Source organism: Branchiostoma floridae, unplaced genomic scaffold, assembly GCF_000003815.2.
Source record: "Branchiostoma floridae strain S238N-H82 unplaced genomic scaffold, Bfl_VNyyK Sc7u5tJ_1305, whole genome shotgun sequence".
Taxonomy (NCBI): domain Eukaryota; kingdom Metazoa; phylum Chordata; class Leptocardii; order Amphioxiformes; family Branchiostomatidae; genus Branchiostoma; species Branchiostoma floridae.
The window spans coordinates 197,761-207,007 of NW_023365695.1; positions in this window are offsets into that span (position 1 = coordinate 197,761).

Sequence of the window (9,247 nt, forward strand, 5' to 3'; positions counted from 1 at the left end):
AAGCTTATGATACTGTCTTATACCACCGCAAGATTCTGCTGGAGATTAGTCAAGTCGGACCTCACCAGCGATAACTGGGCCTCCGTCATGCCTGTACCCGCATATGTCGTTGCTACAGCTTATCCTGGAGGTCTTTTGCATAGATAGGTTATACGTGTTGTTGTTGTTGTTGTTGTCCTCGTTTAACGTCTAATATTTCGCTAGACGTGGCCAGTCTTGGTGCTGAGTAACACATGGTTCGTTTTTGAGTCAAGAGTCTCTCTTGGTATTTAACTCTTTACGAAGGACCATTGGGACAAAACCTGTTTTAGCGGAGGAGCTGTGTGCTCACAGTGAATGGGCTGCGTGCTCGGCGAAGGAGCTGTGTGCTGACAGCAAATGGGCTGCATGTTTGGCGAAGGAGCTGTGTGCTCACAGCGAATGGGCTGCGTGCTCGGCGAAGGAGCTGTGTGCTCACAGCAAATGGGCTGTGTGCTCGGGGAAGGAGCTGTGTGCTCACAGCGAATGGGCTGTGTGCTCAGCGAAGTACCTGTGTGCTCACAGCGAAAGAGCTGTGTGCTCACAGCAAAGGGCTGTGTGCACCAGGCTGAAGTTGGCCGCCGATTGGTAGCCTAAGATACAGCCGCCGATTCGTCATTAGACAAAACATAGGATCCCATTCAGACGCCCATTCGAAGAAACTAAAAATTCCTAATTTCATAGGGAATTGTCTAGGGGATTGGTGCAAAAATTGCTCAAATGATGGTTAAAGCATGAAACTTGGCATATGTGTTCAGTACAAAACTGGAAACAAGTCTAGGGGTGGAGCCAAAAGAAGCCAGATCTAGATTTTACATGGCAACTGTTGCTAGGCTTTTATGAAAAACCTGTTGTATTTTACAGCATATTGAGGGGAACTGATTTTAGGAAAACAAAACAGACTTTATGTACCTTTGATGCAGTGTACGCTGGATCTATAATGTGGTACTTCTCTCCACATTTTGAACATTTTGTGCAAAAACTTCCCCTATACCAAATCACCCAAATTACTACATGTAATTTATTCGTCTGTCACATAATGAAATTAAGAAGTTCATACTATTTTAAGGTAGAAAAAAGGTTCAAGTCAGCATCATAACAAAGTACACCGTGAAAGAGGTTTCAAGAGTCCAAAATTTGAGTTCACATTTCTCATATTCTGCTGCAACACGACAATAGATATTAGCATGGCTGAAAAGGTTGTGCAGTGAAGTATAATACCGATTTTTCTTGTTGGACCTGTCCGGTAAAACTGGACGTAAAACAGTGGACCTTATGTTGGACCGATTCGAAAATGAACTAATTATACTGACAGGCGTCCACATGTTTGGGGCCTACATGTCGACGCAAATAACAAGAGCGTAGAGAGTTTATTGTCATTTTTACCGAGTACTGTAAATGCATTTTACGTTTGCGGGGATTTAAATTTAGCGGTAGAGGGAAAATGGAGTATTCGCGGTGGTTCTGAGTTCGCGGGTGCATGTGAGTACTGTACTGTAGTAATGGAAAACCCGGCACATTTACCAACCGCCAGTCGGAAGCCACAAATAGTGGTTACTCGGCAAAGGTGCTACAAACGGACAGAACAGTCCACTTTTGACTTTGACAGTGCTGGCGTGATCAACTGTTACTGATCCGTAACTACTCTCTTAATACATAGTACAGACAGTACAACTTTCCTACCATGGTGTTATACACGGTGAAATGAATAATTACGAACCCCAAAAAAAGTATTCATGTGTATTCACAGCACCTGAGCAGAAAAAAGCTATGTATTATAGAATCTTGTCATCAAGTCACAATTTTATAAAACATAAGTTGACACTACAGTAACACTAAACAGTGATGTTCACGGCGTATGAAAACGACTTTGTTTTGCCGTGGGAATGTTTTAAATATAAACTAGTCCCACAACCACTTGACTTAATTGTCAGCCATATTTGTCAAACGGGAAATTGGTCGCGATCGGCTATCACATATTTTCACGGCTTGCTATTGTATACTGATGGTGAAAATGTGGAAAAAAAGTAACGCAACAAGTTGCAAATTCAATCTGAATGAATTTTTTTAAATACAAAATATATACAGCCATCTGAATTCCGACAATACGCCTCAGATTACGTTTAAACACCCCTGTAACTAAATGGGTAACACCTGAATATACAGCTGACATAACTCTAAATGAACACATCACACGGTCTCTTTTGACCTCTGTATTCAGAGGAAGAAGGCACGACAAGTAAACTCTCAGGTAAGGACTCAGCGATGTGTAGTGTACATTCGACACTGATGCTGCGGTTTCCACTAAGATGAATTAACTATGATTTTGTGTGCATTTTTGGACGAAGTTTTAACAACATGCTCACAAAAATGGTATGCTTAGAAATCCAGTAAGGTGTCCGAACTCAATATTTGATAACTTCCCGGATCGACTATGACTTGGTTTTCATTTTATACGCTTGTGGTTTATAGAACAAAGTTTGATAGAAGCACAAACCGATAGAAAATGATCAGGTGTTGATTCATGTTGATGGGACACAAGAACATTTAAGACCAGCAAATCATATGTGTGTAAAAGAAAAGAGCAAGTATTGTACACGTATTTGTAAGTCTCGTGACGATCACCAGATGTGGGCCCGTAGGTGTCGTGAGAATATTCAAATTAGATACGCACTGTATTGTCAACACTATATTGTATATTGTCACCAAAACTTATTTTCTTCAAAGATAAATTCTTAAAAGAGACGTACGTCAACAATGACTATATTGTTTGCCAAACCAAAGAAAAAGCCTTACATGTTACTCGTCAAGGGCGCTACAAACGGCCAGAACAGTCCACTTTTGACTTTGACAGTGCTGGCGTGATCAACTGTGACAGTCACTGATCTAACCATATCTACCCTCTGATTACTAGTACAGTAATACTTGAAGTTGTATACCATGGTGTTATACAGTAGGTGTTATGTAGAAATGAATGAATGCGAACTAAATGTCATCATACTTTGACAATGTAACGTTACACTACATACATGTTGTGAGAAGGGAGTGCCGTAGACGGCACGGACAGAACACAGAAGGGAAATGTTTGCGGTGGTTTTGAGTTCGCTATGAAGAGGCCACCGCGAAAACCGCGAATATAAAACCACCGCGAAAGAGTCTGCATTTACAGTATATACAGTCAAACTTGATCTAAACAGGCAGTTAATGATACTTACATTAAAACGCCAGCGAAAGTTTTTAGTATAATACGTTCCCCTCTAGTTTATCAATTAAATCCGACCCTTAAGATTTGATACTTGTATTGAATACGTTGGTGTATATGCAATCTAAATTCGTATTAAAAGTTCACGGGAGAGGTTTAGATAAGTAGCAGAGTGCTCTATAAGCCATATGGCAGCCGATTTTAGCATCCCCTTTGCTTGGGTATTTCCTATCATTAATTAAATTCGGCCCGTAAGATTTGATACTTGTTTTGAATACGTTAGGGTATGCGCTATCTAAATTCGTCTTAAAAATTCACAGGCCACGTTTAGATAAGTAGCAGATTGCTCTACAAGCCGTATGGCAGCCGAGTTTAGACCAGGCTGAAGTTGGCCGTCCATTGGGCCTACTATTTGTGCTTAATCGTTGATATCATACTTTCTGTTATTATTTATGTTTATATATATGTCACAGGGGAGATTGGAATCCAGGGGGATTCGGAATCCTCCTAGGGGAGATTGGAATTCTAATCTCTCCTAGGGGAAATTGGCAGAATTCTCCTAGCTAAGGAGAAATTGGAATTCTACCAGAACAATCTTTGATGAACTTGTATGGGAACGTAGATTAAACCATTCACCACTTTTAATCAATTCCACCTTAGGGATTATAAAGCCTACATTCATCATTACATTTAAGACAGTGTTCTCACCAGGCCTTTTCAGCATAGCGGGCCGATACGCTGTGGGCTGGAAAAATGACGCTGTAAAACGCCCGCTACGCTGCTTTTTCATCCAGCGTAGCGGCAAAAAAATGGGGAATAAAAGAAAAATATCGTAGTAAAAATACATAGGCACGCGCCAAGCACGCGCCTTCGCTGTTTCAGGAAGTTATCAACTCGAAGGGAGGTGTTTTACAGCACCGGCCCGCCGTACCGCGTTTCGCAGCCCCTCCCACCCTTGCGTTCCCGCGCGCGGAAATGTAAACACAGACGCCAGAGGGCCTTGCCCGCACGTGATTAGCGGGGTGGGATCTCTCCCCGGAACAGCCGATGTGCATAAGGGAGCGGCGTTGATAAACAGAGGCAGTTGCGTCTTTCCTTTTTAGTACGGAAAATAGAAGCAATTATTTCTGACACATTTCTAGAGCAAGAACGGGTCGCGTTCCAAAATTTCCTGTTCTAAATTTTGCGTGTGCCGCCCTGCGTTCGTGCCAAAAAAAAAAAAATAAAATGAGTAGCGCGTGTGCTGCGGGTGATCAGTGGGGTGGGATCCCTCCGCGGAACAGCCAGTTCCCGGGGAATGTCCTTATTTGGGAAGCTCGGTTGACCAACATAGGCTGTTACTGATAGTTGCGTAATTTTTATTTCAGCGCGGGAAATAGAATCAATTCTTTCCGACATAATTCTGGAGCAAGAGTGGGTCGCTTTCCCAAAATTCCTGTTCTAAATTTGAAGCTCTGTATCGGCATTCGTAAGATACAAACCATCGTAAGTTTGTATGTAAAACCTTGGTAAAACCCGGGCGTTAGTTTCGCCGACAAGCCCCGTGTGGCCCCGCCCACAAACCGCCAGGGCAGTGTCGGCATCTTTCCGATTTGATCAAAGGGCCGCCGGCTATCAATCAAACGCGGCTGTTGTTTACAGTTTCAGTCATGTGCCGTGTGCAAGTTTACAGCGAACTTCATGCTACGTAATATTACATTCCTTGGACCTTCTTTCCCACAGCGGTGCTTCTACGAAATATTTATTAGACTGTAACACTGAGTCCCACATGTTTTAAAGAATGGAATCTGACGCGGAATAGCGGTTTTTACCGGGTATTTTCTTGAAACATGTCCGTGGGAATATCGTCTAAACTCTAACGGCGAGGCGGCGACGCAGGGAGACCGTCAACAACAGTCGTACGGCACGGCGGCTAACAGCGACACTAGCGCTATAAACAAGCGCTTCAACTTCGGATGGCAACCAGGACAATATTTTTAAGTACTGTTGAGCTGAGTAAAGTTTGTTGTTTATGAGTTTTTAGTTGTCTGTGAAGCTTTGACCCGAAATATTGTTACGTCAAACTGCTGAAGAGAAGTTAAGTGACTGCTGCGATTATCGTAGATATGGCCCTAAAAAAATGATAAAATAAGCCTTCTCAATAGCCTAAAATGCAAGGGCTTCCGGGGGGGCTTTGCCCCCCTGGGTCCCCCCACCGGGGCTCTGCCCCTGGACCCCAAGACCCCCCTGACCCCCCAAGACCCCCCTGGACCCCAAGCTATTCTAGGTAAAATACTTCATATTTTTTACTGTTCTTTTGTCGTGCCACCTGCTATATTGCAACTATGGTGACAGCCGTCTGGTCAAGTTGTTCATCTTATTTGTTTGGGCAATCGTGGATTGTTCTGGGACAGACTGGAATTCCCAATTCTATTCTGTGATCTCAATCTGTCCTAGGACAACCTCTGATCCAAACTCAAATGATGCGAAGATGTAGGAAACAGACTGCGATTGGGATCTGTCCTAGGACAATTGGCGATTCTACTAGTACAGATTGCAATCAGGATCTGTCCTAGGACAAACCCTGATCCAATCTTATTTTATGATGCTAACATGTAGGAAACAGCAATACTTTTTTGATAAACAATTGATTATATTTAGTATTAATGCAAACCTACTGACTCATTACCAACTACTCTCAAGCCTACTTGTGTTACTTCTATGTTAACTTCACCGAAGACTACCACACTGGAGTCACTTCTCCGACTTTACTCAATGCACACTTCTACTCAATTATCTGCTCTCTGAGATTGAATGAGACTGAGATTGAGTGGGCTTGGTAAAGTTTAATGGCGTTTTCACAACATTGAAAACCACCAGGACCAAACCCACAACATGAAATTTAGAGACGAGAATCATTTAAAACAACCGCTAAAACAATCACAATCGTTAACTAAGAAAGAACAAGGTACGTCTGTACTATAGGCGAGCTAGCCCCAGAAGAATTCCAATCTCCCCTAGGAGGATTCCAGATTCCCCTAGGGGAGATTGGAATTCTGATCTCCCCTAGGGGAGATTGGAATTCCAATCTCCCCTAGGAGGATTCCGAATCCCCCTGGATTCCAATCTCCCCTGTGACATATACATACATCGCGCGGTGACAGACAATATCTAGCAGTTATTGATATCCATTTAAGCTTTTAAAGGAAATTAGGAATTTTTGTTTCTTCCAATGGGCGTCTGAATGGGATGCTATGTTTTGTCTAATGACGAATCGGCGGCTGGATCTTAGGCTACCAATCGGCGGCCAACTTCAGCCTGGTGCACACAGCCCTTTGCTGTGAGCACACAGATCCTTCGCCGAGCATGCAGCCCCTTTGCTGTGAGCACACAGCTCTTTCGCTGTGAGCACACAGGTACTTCGCTGAGCACACAGCCCATTCGCTGTCAGCACACAGCTCCTTCGCCGAGCGTGCAGCCCCTTCGCTGTCAGCACAAAGCTCCTTCGCCGAGCATGCAGCCCCTTCGCTGTCAGCACAAAGCTCCTTCGCCGAGCATGCAGCCCCTTCGCTGTGAGCACACAGCTCCTTCGTTAAAACAGGTTTTGTCCCAATGGTCCTTCGTAACTCTTGGTTCCTTGTGCTTCAAGAGAGTTGCTGGTGTGGTAGTTACAGTGTGGTCCCTTCCTCAGGTCAGTGACGTCACCGCGCTCGTGACGTCATCTGTAATGGTTTGCTGAAACAGCCGCTCAACTGTGGCGCTTTACTGAAATCCCTGGGATGTGTTTTGTGACAGAGATTTCCGCACTGTGCAGCAGAAGTACTGTATCACCGTTCGGGTTATATTCCATGTGCCCAGTCCTTGTACTGGCATACAGCACCAATTCGTGATGGTAAATTGACAGCAAAATTATTCATGATAATAACAGTAATAAAAAACAAATGCTAGATTTTACCAAATGAAATACATGTATGAGCAGTGAGGACCTTTACTGTACAATTTTGCCAAACAGCTGAATACACAAAGATGATTATATCATTTACGTTACGTTAAACATATACAACAGTACCCATCTCTTGTGTTTTACAAAAGCCGATATGATTTTATTACCAAAGAAGAAGCCAAACCCATCAAATAGCTTATAAGTACAAGTAGATTTAGAATATATGTTATTTCCCTTTTGATTTATCAATAAATCTCATTTCCCTTTTGATCTAATTTTCCGTCTTTCTTAATTATACAAGTACTACATGTTTTATGTATACCACCGCTTTACTTTGTTTGCAGATAGCCTTGAATTCGGGCATGACTTGCAAATGTCAGTTCGCAACAAGACAAGTCGTTTCGCAGCTAGCCTCCCCGCTGCAACCTTCGAACGGGGCTGGTTTCTTTTTGTGGGGAGGGGGGTTCGGCGATGGTTCGCGATTTTCAACGTTGGCTATGTTCTCTTGTGCCGGCAAACTCCCTTCCTTGGCAAACCGACGTTTCATAGATTGTATAGCATTAGTGGTCAACACTTTAATTGGACGGAAGTATGTCTCCTCAGAAATAGAATAGGAACAAAAGTTCATTATCAGCACCTGTAATTACTGGTTGACATGATTTATAACTAGGATCAGCCCACATTCTGTACCAACGGTAGCACAGGTGAGCACTGTCACAGGAGCACACTTGTCAACACATGTCTATAATTAACAAAATTGCTGGGCACGCCAACGTGTGAGAAATTGTATAACTTGTATAATACTGAGACAACTGCTCGAACCAGTGACAATTACATCACCAACGACTAACATTTGCATAACTGTTGGGAACGCCGACATGTGAGAAATTGTATGTCCCTCGGGCTTCGCCATCGAGAACCACTCCCAGGTAACTTAGGAGGTTATTGTATGTTTTGTATGGCCTTGATGTAACGCTGTTTGTACATTTTCTTGTTATTGTTCGTTTTCTGACTTTCTTTCATGATCTTTAGAATTTTCTTCATTTTACATTTATCCTTTGAATAAAGATGTTCAGTATCATTGGTTATTTTGCTGTCTCCCTTTTTGTTAATTCTTTAATTGCACGAAAAAGGTTGACGTCTCCGTCTTAGTAAATTTATCCTCTGTTTAGCACACCCCTACCCCCAAGGAAACCCTTCAGTTGAGTGGCGTGCGTCTCCGACCAAGGAGGCTGAAAACTCTTTGCAACCTCCTTGATCCGACTTGAAGTCTTGCCCGTGGGCTAATTGCAGGTGACACAAGAGATTTAAACAGTGTAAAAACAATTAGTCAATTGATTCGCTGTTTAGTACACCCCTAACCCTAGGGGGACCATTCTATGTGGATTTAGTCAGAAGAAATACTCGCTCGGGATTGCCTGAAGAAAGATGGCCATGTTCTAATGGTTGTTTAGTACACCCCTGTCCCTTGGGAGACCATTTAGTTTAATGGTGGGTGTCTCCGACTAATTTACTCGTTATTTAGCACATCCCTGCCCCTTGGGAAACTATACCATGTTGATTTAGGCACGATTTACACGAGGCAAAAAAAAAACGACGTATGACGACGTTCGACCCGTTGGGGGCCGCACAAGCTTCCCGTTATACTGTAAATGCAGAAACTTTCGCGGTGGCCGCTGAACCGCGAACTTAAAACCACCGCGAACATTTTTCCATGGCAGTAATACCCCCCCTCACATTAGGCGCGATTGGATCGGACGACGAGTCTGCGAGCTCTAAATTACGAGGAAGACATGACCCTGACGGGAAGGGGGAACTCTGCAATTTCTTCGTCGGCATCAGGGTCATGCCTCCTCTTAAATTAGAGCTCGCAGACTCGTCGTCCGATCCAATCGCGCCTAATGTGAGGGGGGGTATTGTCGATCCTCGAGCACAGCACCCTACGAAATGTATGACGGACGTGAAGACACTTATATTAAGGCTAGACAGAAAAAACTATACACGTACGAAAAGCCTAATAACCGGTAGTACATGACTCGATCAAGATCACTACTGGCTCTAGTTCCGTACGAGGACTACTGCCAAATAAGGACCGAAAAAAATTG